Below are 17,139 nucleotides of genomic sequence, written 5' to 3'. Positions count from 1 at the left end.
GGGGGAGAGTTCTTAATTGAACTTGTTCTTAATTTCCAAATCTTTGTGGGGAGTGCGGCTGTGGAATATTATAGGAGTTATCTTGTATCTTTATAAACTCCTTGATGAAAGCATTTATCTTCGGCTATATGATTGCATCTAAAAATTTGATATGTGCTTTCTTTTTTGTCATGAAATGTCTCTATGGAAATTTCATTAGGATCCCACTAGTTTTCGTACCTTTGCCAATTTTATTGACAAAAAGGGGGATAATTAATGTGTAGTTCACACTACAAATACATATGGTTTACGGATCATTATGTAAGGGGGAGTGGTTTCCATGTGAGATGGAGTATTGACTAAGGGGGAGTGATACATATCACCATAGTATTGTTGTCGAAGTTGTGATACAATTGAACTTTGATGTTGTGTAATAATACTATGACATTGGTAACAATGATCGGGAATTCTTGTTTTCTCATTGATATAGCTACGGATTTTCAACAACGATGATACTAAACTTACAACCTTTGGAATTATTGGAGTACTTGGAATTGACAAAGATTTTGAGTAATGTTGAAGAACAAAGAAGATCAGGCATGTGGAAGAGAAGCTACAAAGTTTATTTATTTATTTTGTATTCCATATGTATTGATAATTTTGTCACTAAAATTGAAAAAGAGGGAGATTGTTAGAGCACTGCTCGGTCGAACTCGCATGCGTTGCTATCTCAAGCATCTTTGTCAATGTTAGTGATCAAAACTATAAGTATTGATTTCTAGTCTACTTATAGCTAAGTCTCGGACTAGGATAGAAAGTGTAGTTGAGCTCAAGAACTCTATGACGATCATCATACAAGACGAAGAACTACTCAAGAAACTGGTGGAACTTCATCGACTAAAAGGTATGTGGAGACTTGAACTTATCTGTCACTCAAAAGTCTATCTACTCTATCTCCTATCTTGAGACAAAAGTCGTTTTGCTATATATACTATGATTATACACAATTGCTATTTCGAGCCGAGTTTATCTCGCTTATCTATTTCTCGAAATATGTGTTGGTAAGCTTTCGCTTTGGCCAAGTTCATCTTTACTAGTGACGAAAGTCATGTTATGTTTCAATTACTTGAAAATGGCTTTGACGAAAAATGGTTTGTGAATAACAATCATATAACGTCCTCTAAGAATGTTTCAGTAATTGAAATGTGAGTTTAGATTATATAACCATGGTTGGATATAATCATTGTGAGGTAACTCGTACATGTATAAGTCCTTATTCCTTGAACCAAAGTATGCGTACTTTGTTGATCAGGAAAACCGGAACTAGAGTCCGCGAACCCAGTCCGCGTACTTCCGGAGGTTCTCATCCCGAGAATTTCTGCTGGAGTTTGTGAATTGAAAACAAACTTATTCCGGGTACTTAAGTCCGCGTACCAGTCCGCGTAATTAAGTTGGTTATTTTCTAAAAACGATTATTCGTGAACTTAAACTTATATAAACTAAGGAATGCAAGTTTGCAAACTGTGGCTATAAAGTTCATGAATTGATCAAATCATTTTTGTTTCAATTGTGTCTATTGTAAAGATCTAAGCAATTGAACAACTCTCTAACTAGTTCATTTGAGTCATTTGAACTAGTTATGGAAAAGAAGAATATGGTTGATATGAAATTGCTCATGTGGCTAACCATTTGGTTAACTACTGTTAACCAACTAGATGTACATGTTTGGGTACGGTTACACGAACCTAGATGAACGTGCATTTCATTTGTGTGTAACAAGCTAAGTTTCGATCTAACGGTTGAAAGATATTAGCTTGAATCTAATCAGGCTTTCATCTAACGGTGAATATTGAATGCTTTGTTACTAAGCTAACATTGATTGCAAACCCTGATTTAAAAGACTATATAAGGGAGAACTCTAGCAACTGGGAAACCTAATCCCCACACCTCCTAAGTGATACTAGTTGTATTATCTAGAGTAGATTCTCCTTTAACCTTAGGTTTCTACCAAGACCCCGTAGGTTAACGACTTGAAGACTTCATTGGGATCGTGAAGCCAGACCGATACTACTTTTCTTGTAGTTGTATGATCTGATCTTGTTGTTTCTATCGTACTAAGTACAATCGTAAGATTGGTTTGAGATTGATTTCTCCAATAGGCAAGATATAAAAGTAATAAGAAACATCTTCGTCTCATTATTTGTGATTCCACAATAACTTGTTTCGCTAGTCGATTAAGTTTATTGTGAGATGATTGATAATACTAGGCTGTTCTTCGGGAATATAAGTCCGGATTATCAATTGGTTCCTGTTCACCTTGATTTATCAAAAGATGGAACAAAAACTCGTAGGTATTTCTGTGGGAGACAGATTTATCTATTACCGTAGACTTTTCTGTGTGATACAAATTTCTTTATTAAAGTCTTCGACTTTGGGTCGTAGCATCTCTTAGTTGTGGGTGAGATCAGCTAAGGGAATCAAGTGGGTAGTATCATGCTGGGATCAGAGACGTAAGGAGCGCAACTGTACCTTGGACCAGTGTGAGATTAATAGGGGTTCAACTACAGTCCAGACCAAAGTTAGTTTGTAGTAGGATAGTGTCTGTAGCGGCTTAATACATTGTGTGTTTAATCTGGACTAGGTCCCGGGATTTTTTTGCATTTGCGGTTTCCTCGTTAACAAAACTTCTGGTGTTTGTGTTATTTCTTTTTCGCATTATATTTTATTATATATTTGAAATATCACAGGTTGTGCGTTGTATAGATCAATTGTGAAATCCAACCTTTGGTTGTTGATTGGAAATTGATTGATCCTTGGATATTGGTCTTTGGTACCATCCAAGTTTATATATCTTATATTCAATCGGGTTCACAGATTTCTATTTGATGATTGCAGATTGAATTAGAGATTAAGATATTTAACTCCTCGATATATCTTTCTTAAGATTTAGTTTGACTGTCTAGTTGATTCTCTTAGAGTATATTGGAGTTTGTCCATACAGATTGCTAAGCGAAATATTTGGTGTGGTTGTTAGACCTCCGCTTTCTCACAAACGCCTCAAACCCAATAATGTTTCCAGTGGTATCTAATTAGATGTTCTTTTTCTTTTTTGGTTTCTAGTTAACTCATTGTAGGAATTTTATTCTTATTGTTTTAAGGAGAAACACTAGCTTTTGGAGTAGCGTTTTTATGCATTTCACATTAACTACTCCAAATACTATCATCTTGCAGTGATTAAAGTTTATTTATTTAAATTTTATTTTGAAGATGACTTGCAGTATCTAATCTTTATCAATTACATGTATGTATTACTTATATCGTGAGATTTAAACTTTGTTATCGTATTTCTGGTGAATAGAATGGATATATCATATGTTCTCACAGGCTAAGCTCTTAACTTGTTGTGTTCACCACTGGCTAAAAGAGGAGTAAACTACTTTGATTATTGCAATATTTATCTTCCAACGATTACACTATTGTGAATATATTGCATGGACTCCTTAAGATGTTCTCTAGTTGTCACCATTCCTCCCCGAAACCGTAACTGGCAGGGAATAAGATCGAGAACTTTAATCTCTACGTCCGTACATGTCTAAAGAAGATATAACTCTTATGTTGAGTCATATCGCTAAAATTGTCCTCTTTATTTGTAACTGGCATAGAGACTAGTTTTTGTCGATGATTATTTTTACCACGAAAGTAATTTATCATAGTGCATCTAATATTAAGATCATTTTTTTAACTTCTTTATTCGTAACTGGCGAGAAGAGAGAAAAATATCTGGGATACAAATCTACTTTATTCGTAACTGGAAAGTAAATTTGTTAATGTTCTAGAAATTCCTTCTCTTGTTATTAGAGAAAGGTCTCTCATGTTATTCTTTTGTCAATGACATCAAATGGTGGAGAGCCCAATTTGAACTTGTCTTAATTGATATATCTATGTGGGGAGTGCGGCTGTGGAAATGTAGGAGATGCATGTACGTTTATATCTTCTTGATAAAGACGCTAGGTCTATTTGATGAACTCGTTTAAATAAAAAGCTGGTATGTTATATATAGTCTCCATAACTCTTTTTTAATTCATTGATCCCTTGTTTTTCTCCTTTGCTGATTTTGCTTACAAAACGGGGGAGAATTATTTAGTAGTATCCTAGTATATAACATATGGCTTTTCGGAGCATTATGTAAAGGGGAGCGGATTATAATATATAGGTTTTACCTATTATGAAAAAGATGTAAGTAATGCCTAAGGGTGGGAATATATCACCGTGGTATTGCTTCAGAATTATGTTATAAATCAACTTTGAAGAAGGTAACAATACTATGTTTTGGTATAACAACAATTGAGTTGAGTGATTTTATCATTCTAGAAAACATTTGTACGAGCATTCTCATAAGTTGTTATCAAGCATGATAGATTTTGCGCTGAAAGATCTATTTTACTTTGAGTCCATATGTATTGATAGTTTAATCACTAAAATTAACAAAAGGGGAGATTGTTAGAGCACTGCTCGGTCGAACTCACAAGTTTTTCTATCTCAAAATTTATTGTTAATGTTAGTAGAGAAAAACTATATCTTGATTTCTAGTCTACTAAATTCAAGTCCTCGACTAGGATTACAGTATGGTAGTTGACTAACCGACTTCACTAAATAACTCTCGAAAATGGAAGGCTGAAGATCAAACGAAGACATTTGGAGCAAAGAGGTATGTGAAGACTGAACCATCCCATTCTTTCACGACATTACCATTCTATCTAGATGAGACTATATCGTATGACTAGTAGATTTAATATTGCAAAGAAGAAGTTTCGAGTCAAGCTTGTCTTGTTAAACATCTCGAATATGATTCAAGCAATGGATGCTCACAGATCCTTAGCAATCTTAGTTAAGAACAACTTATTGCTCAATAACTATTTTTGTTTCAAGTTGATAATTGCCTAAATAATGATATTCCATATATATGAAGATTGAGAATATTGCAAACTATGAAAGAAAATTTCCAGAATTACTGAAATCTAGACACAAGGTAGGAAATACCCAATACGCATACCCTAGACATATGAGTTCCAGAACATATGTAGGTAGAATAAGCAATACGCGTACCTTGAGGTTCTGAAGTTTTAAAGGGGGAAGGTATGCATACCTAGTATGCATTCCCCAAGGGCCTAAATTCGAGAACTTCTAAGGGTACACATACCCAATGCGCATAGCCTAGCACCCTGAATTCACGAACTCTTATATAGGTACATATACAACTACACATACCTACTCAGGACGAATTAAGTAGTTTCTCATAAATTATTTTCCCAAATATGTTTGGCATTGATACAACTCCCATAAAAACTTCTAAGACATCTTTGATCACTAAATCACTCTGTGTTTGTGAATCATGATTTAAGTCTTGAGTGTCAAATAAACACGATTATACTTATGCGTTCATATGGCATACTTGCCATGAACTATCATTATACACTATTTCATCCAAACTGAGAAGGTGTTTGCTTGAGTCCCAATTTATCTTGGCTTGAATTCAAATAAACCTTTAGTCTTGAAAGTCTATAAATAGAGAGACTCAAACAATAGAGAATTTCAATCCCTGACACTTCTATGTCCTAGTTGTATATTAGAGTCTTCATCTATTAACCTAGGTTTTGTCTGAGAAACATAATGAGTCGTGCTACAACACGGTCATCCGCATAACTCAAAAAAAAAAAAAACGGTCGCACCTTGGCGCCGTTGGATATTCAATTTATTAAGATACACTAGATCAGATCCTTCTAGTGATTCAAATTTATACTTAATTATTTTATAGCCCTCCAATTGTATTCTTTAGGAAATCCTGATCCGATATATTAGTCACCATCATTACGTCTGCTTAAAAAAAACATTATTACGTCGTTTATGGTTGCAGTAGATGGTGATATGAGCTGCATATGAAAAAAAATTTGATGAGAATATTAGACATTATGGAAATTGGTTTTCTTTTTTGTTGCAATGCATGAAGGAGTATTAGACACAAAAATGGGTTGATGGTTCAATCATTCAATCGGATTAAGGACCGATAAGAAGTGGATCAGAGAAATCTTGGATTTAAACATTACGATTAATTGATTAAAAATTTTGGCTCAAATGACTCTAACTTTTTTCTTTTTGGAGCATATTTATTCTAGATTATTGATGCTCATCAACAGAAAAAATATTTTTAATGGTCATCGATATATTGAGATGATGATGATGTAAATCAAGCTGGTTCGCACCTCTGATTTCAGCTTCATGCCTGATTCTCTAGTCATTGCGCACCGTGAAGTGAGGAAAATGAAGCATTGTAAGGACTTGTGTGCAAATAATTAATAAATTGAGGTTTAAGAAAAAGTTAAAATTGTGCATCTCTAAGATGTGATAATCTAAAGTTATCTAACAATGCAAAGGTGCGACCGTTTTTTTTGAGTTATGCGAACGAGCGTGTTGTAGCACGACTCAAACATAATTAGATTAATGACTTAAACACTTCACTTAGAGATTCATGAATTATGCATAAAGTTAGGAACTATGCATAAAGTTATTAACGGTGGAGGTTTGTTAGGAATTATGCATAAAGTTAGAAAGGGGGAGGTTTGTTAGGAATTATGCATAAATTTAGGTTTATGCAAAATTAGGTTTGTTAGGTTTTTTAGGAATTATGCATAAATTAGGTTTTTTTAGGTTTGTTAGGAATTATGCATAAAGTTATTAACGGTTCTTTTTTTTAAAGAAAATAAAATAATTGCCTTCTTTATTTAGAGAAAGGTTATTTTTATAATCAAGTTATTTTTTTAACTAATTATAGGTTACCTATAAATTGTATCTAAATGGTGGATTTTTATATAGGAAAAAAAATATTTGGGCTAGAAATAATTATGGATAAAATTATTGATGCATTCAATAAAATTAGCTACGTTTTTAACTGTTGCTTAATTGCGGGAGTTCACTGTTATGGGTCGTTAGCTAAAGTTTAGGAACTTTGTGAAGTTGTGGGAATGCCCACGAACTGTTTGCTTTATGTTATATAAATAAGCTTGAGTCCATTAGCTGAAGTTTATTTCTCTTACCTCTGCAGTTCTATTAACATAAGGATCCGTAGAGAGTTGAAGAGTGAGATAGAAAATGGATGAATTTTCTGGTTATGGTGGTGAGTTTGTGAGGTTCATAAACGTCTGGAGTACAGCTTTTCTGTCATTAATTTACTGTTATTAGATCGCTCGAAATATTCCGAAAGGATTTCCAAGACTTTTATCTGTCTTACCAATTGTATACATTTTTAGCCTTCTTCCTCTCAATCTCACTTCTATTCATCTTATTTTGGGAGCTGGGTATTCCATAAGTTGGCTTGCTAACTTCAAACTTCTTCTGTTCTGTTTTGATGCGGGTCCTCTTTCATCGAATCCATTACAGTTGTACCATCACTAACGTCGTCCATTACCCTTCTCCCTTTTCTTGCCATCACTTGTCTACCAATCAAGCTTAAAAAATCGAATCCCTCTTCGTCTCCGTCTCCGTCTTCATCATCATCATCATCGAGTCTTCATATACATGGACTGACTTGTTATGTAATGGAAGGTTTTTTCCTAGGCTTAATACTTATCTATGGGTATAGCGAACAGTATCATCACAAACAAAAATTACTAAACTTTATGATCATCAACTTTTCGCATTTCTTTCATATAGGTATAATAGTCGAGTTACCTCTCGTCATATATGCTTCCGCAGCAAGGCTTCTGCTCGACCTAGAGGTTGAACCACCATTTGGGAACCTTTTGGTGTTATCATCTTCATTTCATGAGTTTTGGGGGAGGAAATGGAACAAAGTTACTTCAAGTCTTTTACGACCGCTCGTATAAGAACCTGTACGACGTATTACTAAACAAGGTTGGGGTATATACGTTGCCTTATTAGCGACATTTGTTTGTCTCCGGTTTAATGCATGAGTTAATGGTCTTCTATATCAGCCGTAAACAACCCTGTGGGCGTCAACTGGTTTTCTTTATGTTTCAGGGGGTTGGTACGTCTGTTGAGATTTAGTGGAAGAGGTCTTTGAATGGGAAGTGACAGTTCAATCGGTTGGCTTCGCAACTTATCCTTCCTATAAGTTTTATATCGTTATTTTTTTACTTGATACACCCTTCGCTTGAGAAGGTTAGGGTTCACCTCATGGTAGGTGAGGAGATTGCTAATCTCACCAAGCTTCTTAAGGATGTACTAGCGAGCTGAATTCTCGTGCTGATTACATGGCGTTTGCTGGCCATTCATCTATCAACAATATCCTTTCCTGTTACACAACTAATAGACGTTTTCGTCAAGTGAAGTCCTTGGTTATTATTGATATACTTTACCAGAATTCAAAGCTCCAACCAGTTGAGAACCATCAAGTGGTCTGATGATTCTCATGCTCCCTGCCACTACGAAGATAGGAATTTGAACCCGTAATTTCCAAACCAACTCCAATTTAGTAGTGATCGAAGGAATTTGGACAACTTAAATAGATCATCTTAGACTAAAGATATACAAACACCGCGTTACAAAATTTAGGATGGTGCTGCAAGCCCTCACGGCGATAACAAAACACGGTTCTTGATTGGCAAGAGTAGCTTATATTTTCTATTCTCTCCGTCTTTTATTAACGGTCCTAATTGACAAGTCAAAATATTAAGGAGACCGTACAAAATGTCATGACTAACTCTATTAAATACTATATTATTACTAAAGTTAGAATTAATATATAGATTATGTATGAATAGGTAGAAGTTTTATTAAGAATTTTATAGTTGTCCATGAATATTTTTATTTAAAAAGGGAATGACGATTAAAAATGATTTTATTTAAAATCTATTTAAGATTTTGGATTGAGTTTATATTAAAAATGATTTTATAATTATAAAAAAATGAAGGATATATTTGATAGTCTAAGAAAAAAATATGTCTATAAACAGACGACAGATAAAGAAAGACAGACCAAAATAGAATATATAACGGTAAAAAAAAATAGAAGGAATATTTATTTTCAAAGATCGAAGACTTTTATTGCAACAGTAACCTCACGGCCAAATATGTAGATAGGAATTTGAAAGATTAGCCCTTATATTGAATTATTATTAAATCAAGAAATTGGTAATCAAGGTTTGTATAATGATCAAGGATTCAAGATTAGGAAACTTAATTGAATTAGGAAATTGATCATGGTTAGCCATATTATAAGCAACTCGTTAACGGAGGCTAGTTATGTTTAAGTCATTTGAGATCGGGCTAACCATGTTTAAGTCTGTTAAGGTCGGCCAGGTCATAATCTTTGCCGTCCCTCTATCTTGAGAGATGTAATGAATGCTCGGATTTGTCTGGAAGACAAACTCACCGATCGGTTCATCTTAACCATCCACAACGTATTTTCAATGGCCAGATCTGTTTCATAGACAGACACCACTTCTTTCTATAATATAGATATATCAACTTTAATTTAGATGATATCACAGAGTGAAAAATACTTAGTGCTCATCTATGAGATTTAAGATATAAGCATCCTCTGTAAATTCCACATCCACTCTCCCCACACAAAGATATAGCAATTAAGCACAAGTTCATTTAAGAACTCTTACTTTAATGAAAAATAAGGATTTTGTTGGACATTAACAAATCACATGAATTTGTATCCTAAACATCGACATAAATTAATCTCAACGCCAGTTACGAACAAGGAGATAATTCAATCGATATAACTCAACATAAGAAAATCTTACGGAGTGGATAATGCAGCAATTACACAAGAGCGTGACCACGAGTAGATTAATACGACGAAAATCTCTCACAAAGCTTGTTCTATTTTTAGTTCATAAAACATAATAAATTTAACTTTTGAGCATATATGAGATATCAGTTCAATTCACGAAACAAAAAGGACACATATATCTCATAAGACTTTGCAATACATATAACCAATAAAGATTAAAATACTGCAAGTTAGTCAACATTATTTGTTTCTTCAAACCTGAACATTTAAAAATCTAAACACAAATCAAATTAGGTAGTCATGAATGACACACAAGGTACATGGATCATTAGCCGTATTGGTTTATCTATTGTAAGTACTTCACCTACGATCCTTTCTCTTTGCTAATAATGGTGAATGATGTACCCGGAATCAGTATGATTATCATGTCTTGAGACTTTTACCCATAACCTAAGTTTAAATATCAATATTATGATTAGATAGAATATCTATTGCATACCCCTCTTATCTTATTATGTGGAAATTCCCATAGATCCTTTTCTCGTCTCTTGTTAGGAGTCAGATAGGCAGGGAGAACTCTACAAAGAGCATAAGAAGTGTTGATACCCACATCAAGTCATAAGAATTTGGACTCACAAGCGACGTGGTACACCTTGAGTCGTATATAACTACATTGACTCTTTTATAGGTGCATAGGAGACAAGCATGACAATCACTATGGATTTTATTGTCATAAACCATTTAGACAATAGATTATAAACCTATTGACATGGAATCATCTCTTTGGAGCGTAGGATCAACAAGGTATAGATACAAATTCTTGTCTTCTGAAACATTGGGTGTTGAACTTAATGTATATTTAAACAACCAATCATGACGATACTCGGGTTTCCACCAGAACACTTAGCGAAAAATAAGAATGTGAGTAAAAATGACAATTTTTTTTTTTGATATTAATATATCATGGCATCAAGCTATTGTTAGATCATTGCTCGGTCGAACTCACAAGTGTTTCTATCTCAAGCTTGTTGTCAAATTAAGTTGTCAAAACTATATCTTGATTTCTAGTCTACAATTAGTTAAGCCTCGGACTAGGATAGTGAAAAGACGAGGGTACCCAGATACACCACAATCTTTTTGTTTCAACCTATAAGTCCTCTACCGAAACTGATCGTATATGGATAGAGTCGAGACAATACAACAATTCGGTTCACATTTCGTGTGATTGTCCATGGATACAAGATCGAGACAATACAACAACAAGATAACTTGTGTGATTGACTATGGATACAAGATCGAGACAATACGAAAACGAAGTATGTTACTTGATAATAGGTTCGGACTTAACCAAACTCTATAAGATCACTATCAAGTAATACGGAGTTAACGTAAGTGCAATTTACTTTGATTATAATAAAAAATTATAATGCGGAAAAGTAAAGTAAATGGCACAGCAAGACTTTATTAACGAGGAAACTGCAAATGCATAAAAACCCGGGACCTAGTCCAGAATTGAATACTCTCAGAATTAAGACGCTATACAAAATCTAAACCAACTTCGTATAGTTGAGACCAAGCAGACTACCCCTAGCCACTTAGCTTCCTTAGTATCCCTGCGCTTCCGACTTCAAGAGTCACGCACTAGTAAAATTCTTTTGGATCGTACTCCAAACAATAAAGGAACAACAAATTTGTTTGGTAACAACTTCTTAGATTCTTTTCAAGATAAAGATATCTTAATTCATATGCAAAGGCTCTTCCGTTTAATCTAATAAACCTTTGCCTGGTTAGATCAATATAACTTTAACTATCGAAATAGTTAAGTCTATATTCACAATCAATCAATATAGATCTCAAAGAGAAACTATAAAGCGATGCCGATCTCACGCAACTAATCAATCGAATAAATCGGATTCTAGTTGGATCCCAACCGATCAAGGTTTGTGCACACAATTCACAAGATACAAAAACTAATAAGAAATCTTCTTCGTTTTCAAATCTTCTTTAATCTTCAATAACCTGCACAACACCACTTGAATCTCTTGTGATCAACCACGCACAAAATGGAGTCTGTTAACAATGGATTATCACAAGATGTCTTTAGATCTAACAACAGTTCTAAAGATCCTGTCGATACTTCGATCTAGTTTGAGTGAATATTATCTTATATCAGAAGAGAAGATTCTCAAGAATAAACAAACTAGGTGCAATCAAAGTTTCAAACAATCAAATCAATCGAAAACTAATAACACTGCAATTATCTAGTTTGCCACCAACGGTACTGGTAGAGCTTCTTGATCCACGGAAGTCTTAAAACGAGCGGTCGTAAGAGATTTCACCTAATTAGGATACTTTTCTCTCCGAATAGATGGCTCCACCAGAAACAACAAGAAATGAAGTTTGCCTGGCTCTTAGGATAGTTTGATAGAAATGCAAACTTAGGTATTTATAGACCAAGAATGTTTGGACATCAAGGAATTTCCAAAACCGAAAATATTCTCAAGATTTGCAATGAATGAAAAAATTCAGTTTTCCTAATTCCAATAAATAAATGTTTGTCCAATATTTCCGAAATATCTCAATAGAAAATATGCAATTAGTAAATACACATTACTAATTTTTATTCTTTAGAGATATGCATTAATTGTTGGTAATTAAAGCATATAAAACCAAAAACCTTAATCAAAAGATTCTCAACTTAGTTCGGCACATGATCACCTTGAGTACTAAGGAATATCTTTGAACAATAAATAATAAGAGTTACTGCTCGTGTTCAAAGTATGTTGACATCTTTTCACTGCAAATCCTTATTTCATATTTACGTGGATTTGGATTCTTGGAATCGGTTAACCAAACTTCCAAAAAAGTTTAGAATTATATTGGTTCACCTTTTTTCCAAGACTACTATGTGATTGATCAAATACCAAATCACATACATGGGTTCAATCGGTTCTTCCAATCACTAGGATCGGTTATACCTAAATATGAAAATACTTGTGATCGGTCACACCAGTCACTAGGATCGGTTACACCAGTTACCAGTACCGATTACACCAGTTCCAGGACCGATTACACATACTCATGATTGGTCACACCAATTACTAGGATCGGTCATACCAATAACAAGTATCGATCATACCATCACATGGTGATTGCTTAGGATCGGTTACTCCAATTAATAAAAGCCAGTCATACCAAATCATAAGTCATGCAGTGTGATTAGTTATACCAAGATACATAATATAAGTTAAGATCGGTTCTACCATCCCACACATATTGGTCATCCAAAGATTTGCAATGAATAGCCAGACCAATAAGCCTAATGGAATCTCTTTTGATTCACGAAAACAAGTTCATGAATGTACTTCCTTGAAACAAATATAAAACATTATTTCCTAGGATGAAATCTTCACCATAACCCATTCACATAATCATAACAATATATACAAGATTATGTTGATGTCATATCTAGGAAGTTCAAAATATAAGCATTATACTTCGTAGTCTAATTCTATAATGCTATGATCATACAATTATGACCATGTCACATCACTGGAGTATTATACAATATGTACAGTATATACAGCTTCGCAGTTATGTTTTCAATATAGCACGACTTGAAAGATACGTTAGGAATGAAACAGTGCAAGTCAATATTACTAACCTGAAGTGGAAGGATGATGTTGTTGTTGTAGTTCGCTACCTCTTCACATTCTTCAGGTCTTCGGAGTAATACTTTTATGTCTCAACATTCCTAGACTTTCTAGTCTAACCTAAACGAAATTGACTCTAGTATTTAATCAAACGACTTTAGATGAGTTTTGACACACTAAAATATGACAACCAAACTTGACATACCGACGCATGGTGAGTTCAACCGATCTATGCTCTAATAATCTCCCCCTTTGTTAATTTTAGTGACAAAACTCTTATTACATGTGGATAAACAAATTACAAAAGAATTCATTTTACATACGCTTGATTCCAAGTTTCTACAGCACAATAACCTGCATATATTCAATAAATAAATGTCGTTATTGACATTTGAATAACAAAAGATTTTACTCCCCCTAAAGGTAAGCTAGGTAAATATTCAATCCGAACATCTTTGTTATTCCCCTTTTTGTAGTTAGAAATACTACAACGGAAATATGATATGTTTCTCCCCCTTAGTCAATGCCTTACTCTTTCGTTAGAGATAACGTTTAAGCACAATTGTCCTTTCCTTAGTGATTGCAAATCACTTGTTTACTCCATATATATCTCCCCCTTTTTGTCACAAAATGACAAACGTTCGAGCAAATAAAAGACAAACCTAAAGGATCTTACAAATCTAAAAGACTTGTAAACAACCTATAAGAGTTAAGCACGAAGGTTTAACATACCACTTTAGATAATCAATATTAAAACCGAAACTACAAGTAATTTAGTTTTAATATGTTATCAAGGGAAAAATTTCCCGAAGAAATTTTTCCTAATAGTTTAACAAATCGACTAAGAAACTTAATTCCCTTGTTAAACCGCGATTGTCAAAAAATATGTTTCACGCATACACAACCGGTTCATTCGATATGACCAAAATAAAGATCAAAATTAACTTTATTTTTCTCATCATGCTCTAATTATTCAGACAATAACTTAGACCATTCTCTTTAGACAAGAAAAACACTAGGTTAGTTAACTAGTTTTTCTTGTCAAGGCATTCGATTAAACTTGAATAACCGAATCCTCCAATTTGATATGTCTAACTAAGATCAGAATTAACTTAGTTTCTCTTATCCAGAATCAATTTGGACTAAACAAATGATCTCGTATTTTGTTAAGCCATAAACATACACATGGTCATGTGAGGGATACTTTGTATGATATTTTATGGAGAGCGGTATTTCAGCAAAGAAATAAGCGGTTGTCAACTTTTTGATAAATCCACTCGAAGGGAGATCAACACTTAGGCAGCCGATGTTCTTATTTTTGGGTGGGAAAACGGGAAACATGCATGTGTTGACCTCACCGGGGTTTCCCCTTCAGTGGGTATTGGACATGGCTCGTTTATAGTGGGACAAGCAGCATTGGGGGATGCCTCAGGTAAGATGGCGAAACATGAGAAAGCATGTCATGATAATGGACATGCCTTTATACCCTTCGCTTTTGACACATTTGGTTTTTTGGCTCCTGAGGCGGTTGGACTTCTCAAGAGAGTCCAGAAAGTCATGCACAGTAATGTCATGACTCCTGATTCGAGAGAGTTTATTTTTAAAAGGATAGGATTTGCAATTCATAAAGGACTTGCAGCGCAGCTTGTTGCGCGCTTACCCAATACGTTAATGTAACTAGATATTAAAGTCATCCCATTCTAATATCAAATTATAATCATCCTTTAGGGTTATGTTCTGATAATTTATTTATTCATTAGACTGCAGTAGTCTATCAAATTTTAAAACGAAGTTAATTTTTGCTACCATGTTTGACATTAAGATACTTTCTATAAGGAGAAAAAAAAAAGGTAAAATACGCCAATCCACCTACATCCTGTAGGCCCACACGCCAACCCATACTCACCTTAAGGTCCCTAAATGTGGTAAGTGATAACATTAGGGACGAAGCTATCTAGAGACTTAAAGGTCTAGACAAATAAAACTCCCACGTTGAATGGTGAGGGTTTCTTCGCTTCCTATTGGTCGAAATAGGTCTTCTTCTTTTTTTAGTTTTGTAAAACGAGCGTTTTGGTGAGGACACTTGGCAACGTATGATTAATTTAAAAAGAATAGGAAAAATATTTTTTTAAAAAAAAGGAAACCAAATATAATATTTAGGTGAGGACACTTGGCAACGTGTGATTGGTTTGAAAATTACAAACTTAAAAGGAAAAACCTAACTTACTGTGCTTGGAATTTTATGGAAGTCCAAATTCAATTTGGAAATCGAGTAACTACTATATTACGACTTCTTTTTCCAAATTAATATATAAAGGGGAAAAAATCCACATATTTTCTGCGAAAATAAAAGGAAAAAATAAATTAAATCTGCACATATTCTCCACCTATTTAATGTATTTGCCCCACCACGTCAGATAAAAAATACATCGCCACGGGCCGCGCAAACCAAATCAAAAATAAATTAAATTTGCACATATTCTCCACATATTTAATGGATTTGCCCCACCACATCAGATCAAAAATACATCGCCATGGGCCCGCGCAAACCAAATCAAAAAATGTTATCATGGGGCTAGGCGAAACCCCGCGCATACCAAATCAAAAATGCATTGCCACGGGGCGAGGCGAAACCGCACGCACACCAATTTAAAAGAAAAAATATGCCCGGGGAGCAAATCCAGTGCTAGTTAAAAGCCCAATACCTTCTTTAATCTTGCCCACTCAAGTAAAGTCAGCCCAAATATACCAATTTCCAGTCCACCTCCTGCCCTGCTTGTGTCTACTTCTTATGCTCGAGTGGGGCGGTAGAATTACGTTGATGTTTCGTCATCTGCCAACCACGGACGAGGCTTCGTGGGGGTGTATTGCAGCGTCCAAAATGGAAAAAAACTATGCTTCGTGGGGGTATATTGCAGCGTCCAAAATGGAAAAAACTATGCTGTCAGATGTGGGATTTGAACCCACGCCCTCTTTCGAAGACCAGAACTTGAGTCTGGCGCCTTAGACCACTCGGCCAACCTGACTTGTTGCTGCACAAATTACTTTACTGAACATCATACGGCGTACATTTTGAAAGAAGCCCGGCCATCTCTGCCGGCAAGCATGAAATAATCGGCGTCATACTCCAGTTCCCCGCGAGTCACTACATGGTTCCTCTAATGTTCATGCACATGCATACTACATCTCTTGGGCCTATGATGCGACGTATCTTGATCTAATCATGAGGCAAGGCAGCTTCTCTTTCAGGTCTTCATCTCTTAGTGGGCTATTGTGTCGAAAACTCTATACATCAATTATTCAACTATCTGGTCAAACTTTCAACCAAAACGATGTGCCATAATCTGCTTGCTTGGCTATTAATGTCTCATGCCGCCCACCAGTACATTGCATACTGAGGAGTGGGAGCAGGGATTTTAGATGGTTTGATATTCAATAAAACTTCGTTGGTTGAAAGATCAGACTGGAAATTGAAGACCATAACTGGGATTGCTGTTATGTGCCATCTCTTTGTGAACACATAAATCACGAAGGCATCTATATGTTCACAAGCAATATTCGCATTCTATACACATGCTCGCACTGATGAGACAATTGCATTGATTCCTCGGCTCAAAACCTTCGGGTTTATCATTGCCTCGTCTAATATCATCACCAGGGGTGTTTACATAGAGGAAGATAAAGAAAACGAAGTGTAATCGTAAAACTCGTGGAGTATGAAATGAATGTAAAGTGCTGAAGTGTAAA

General features: G+C 34.9%; 1 long non-coding RNA gene and 1 other non-coding gene across 2 annotated transcripts; one reads left to right on the top strand and one right to left on the bottom strand.

The window, feature by feature from the left end:
* The first annotated feature begins 6,898 nt into the window (after positions 1-6,898).
* Positions 6,899-8,345, top strand: LOC113309622. The gene is made up of 2 exons (XR_003340690.1): positions 6,899-7,887; positions 8,014-8,345. It is a non-coding gene; the product is annotated as an uncharacterized LOC113309622 (long non-coding RNA).
* A 7,989-nt stretch (positions 8,346-16,334) lies between these two features.
* Positions 16,335-16,418, bottom strand: TRNAL-CAA. Its single transcript has one exon. It is a non-coding gene; the product is annotated as a tRNA-Leu (tRNA).
* Positions 16,419-17,139: the final 721 nt, after the last annotated feature.

This window comes from Papaver somniferum, chromosome 9 (assembly GCF_003573695.1).
Source record: "Papaver somniferum cultivar HN1 chromosome 9, ASM357369v1, whole genome shotgun sequence".
NCBI lineage: Eukaryota > Viridiplantae > Streptophyta > Magnoliopsida > Ranunculales > Papaveraceae > Papaver > Papaver somniferum.
This window is presented reverse-complemented; position numbering and strand designations above follow the sequence as displayed.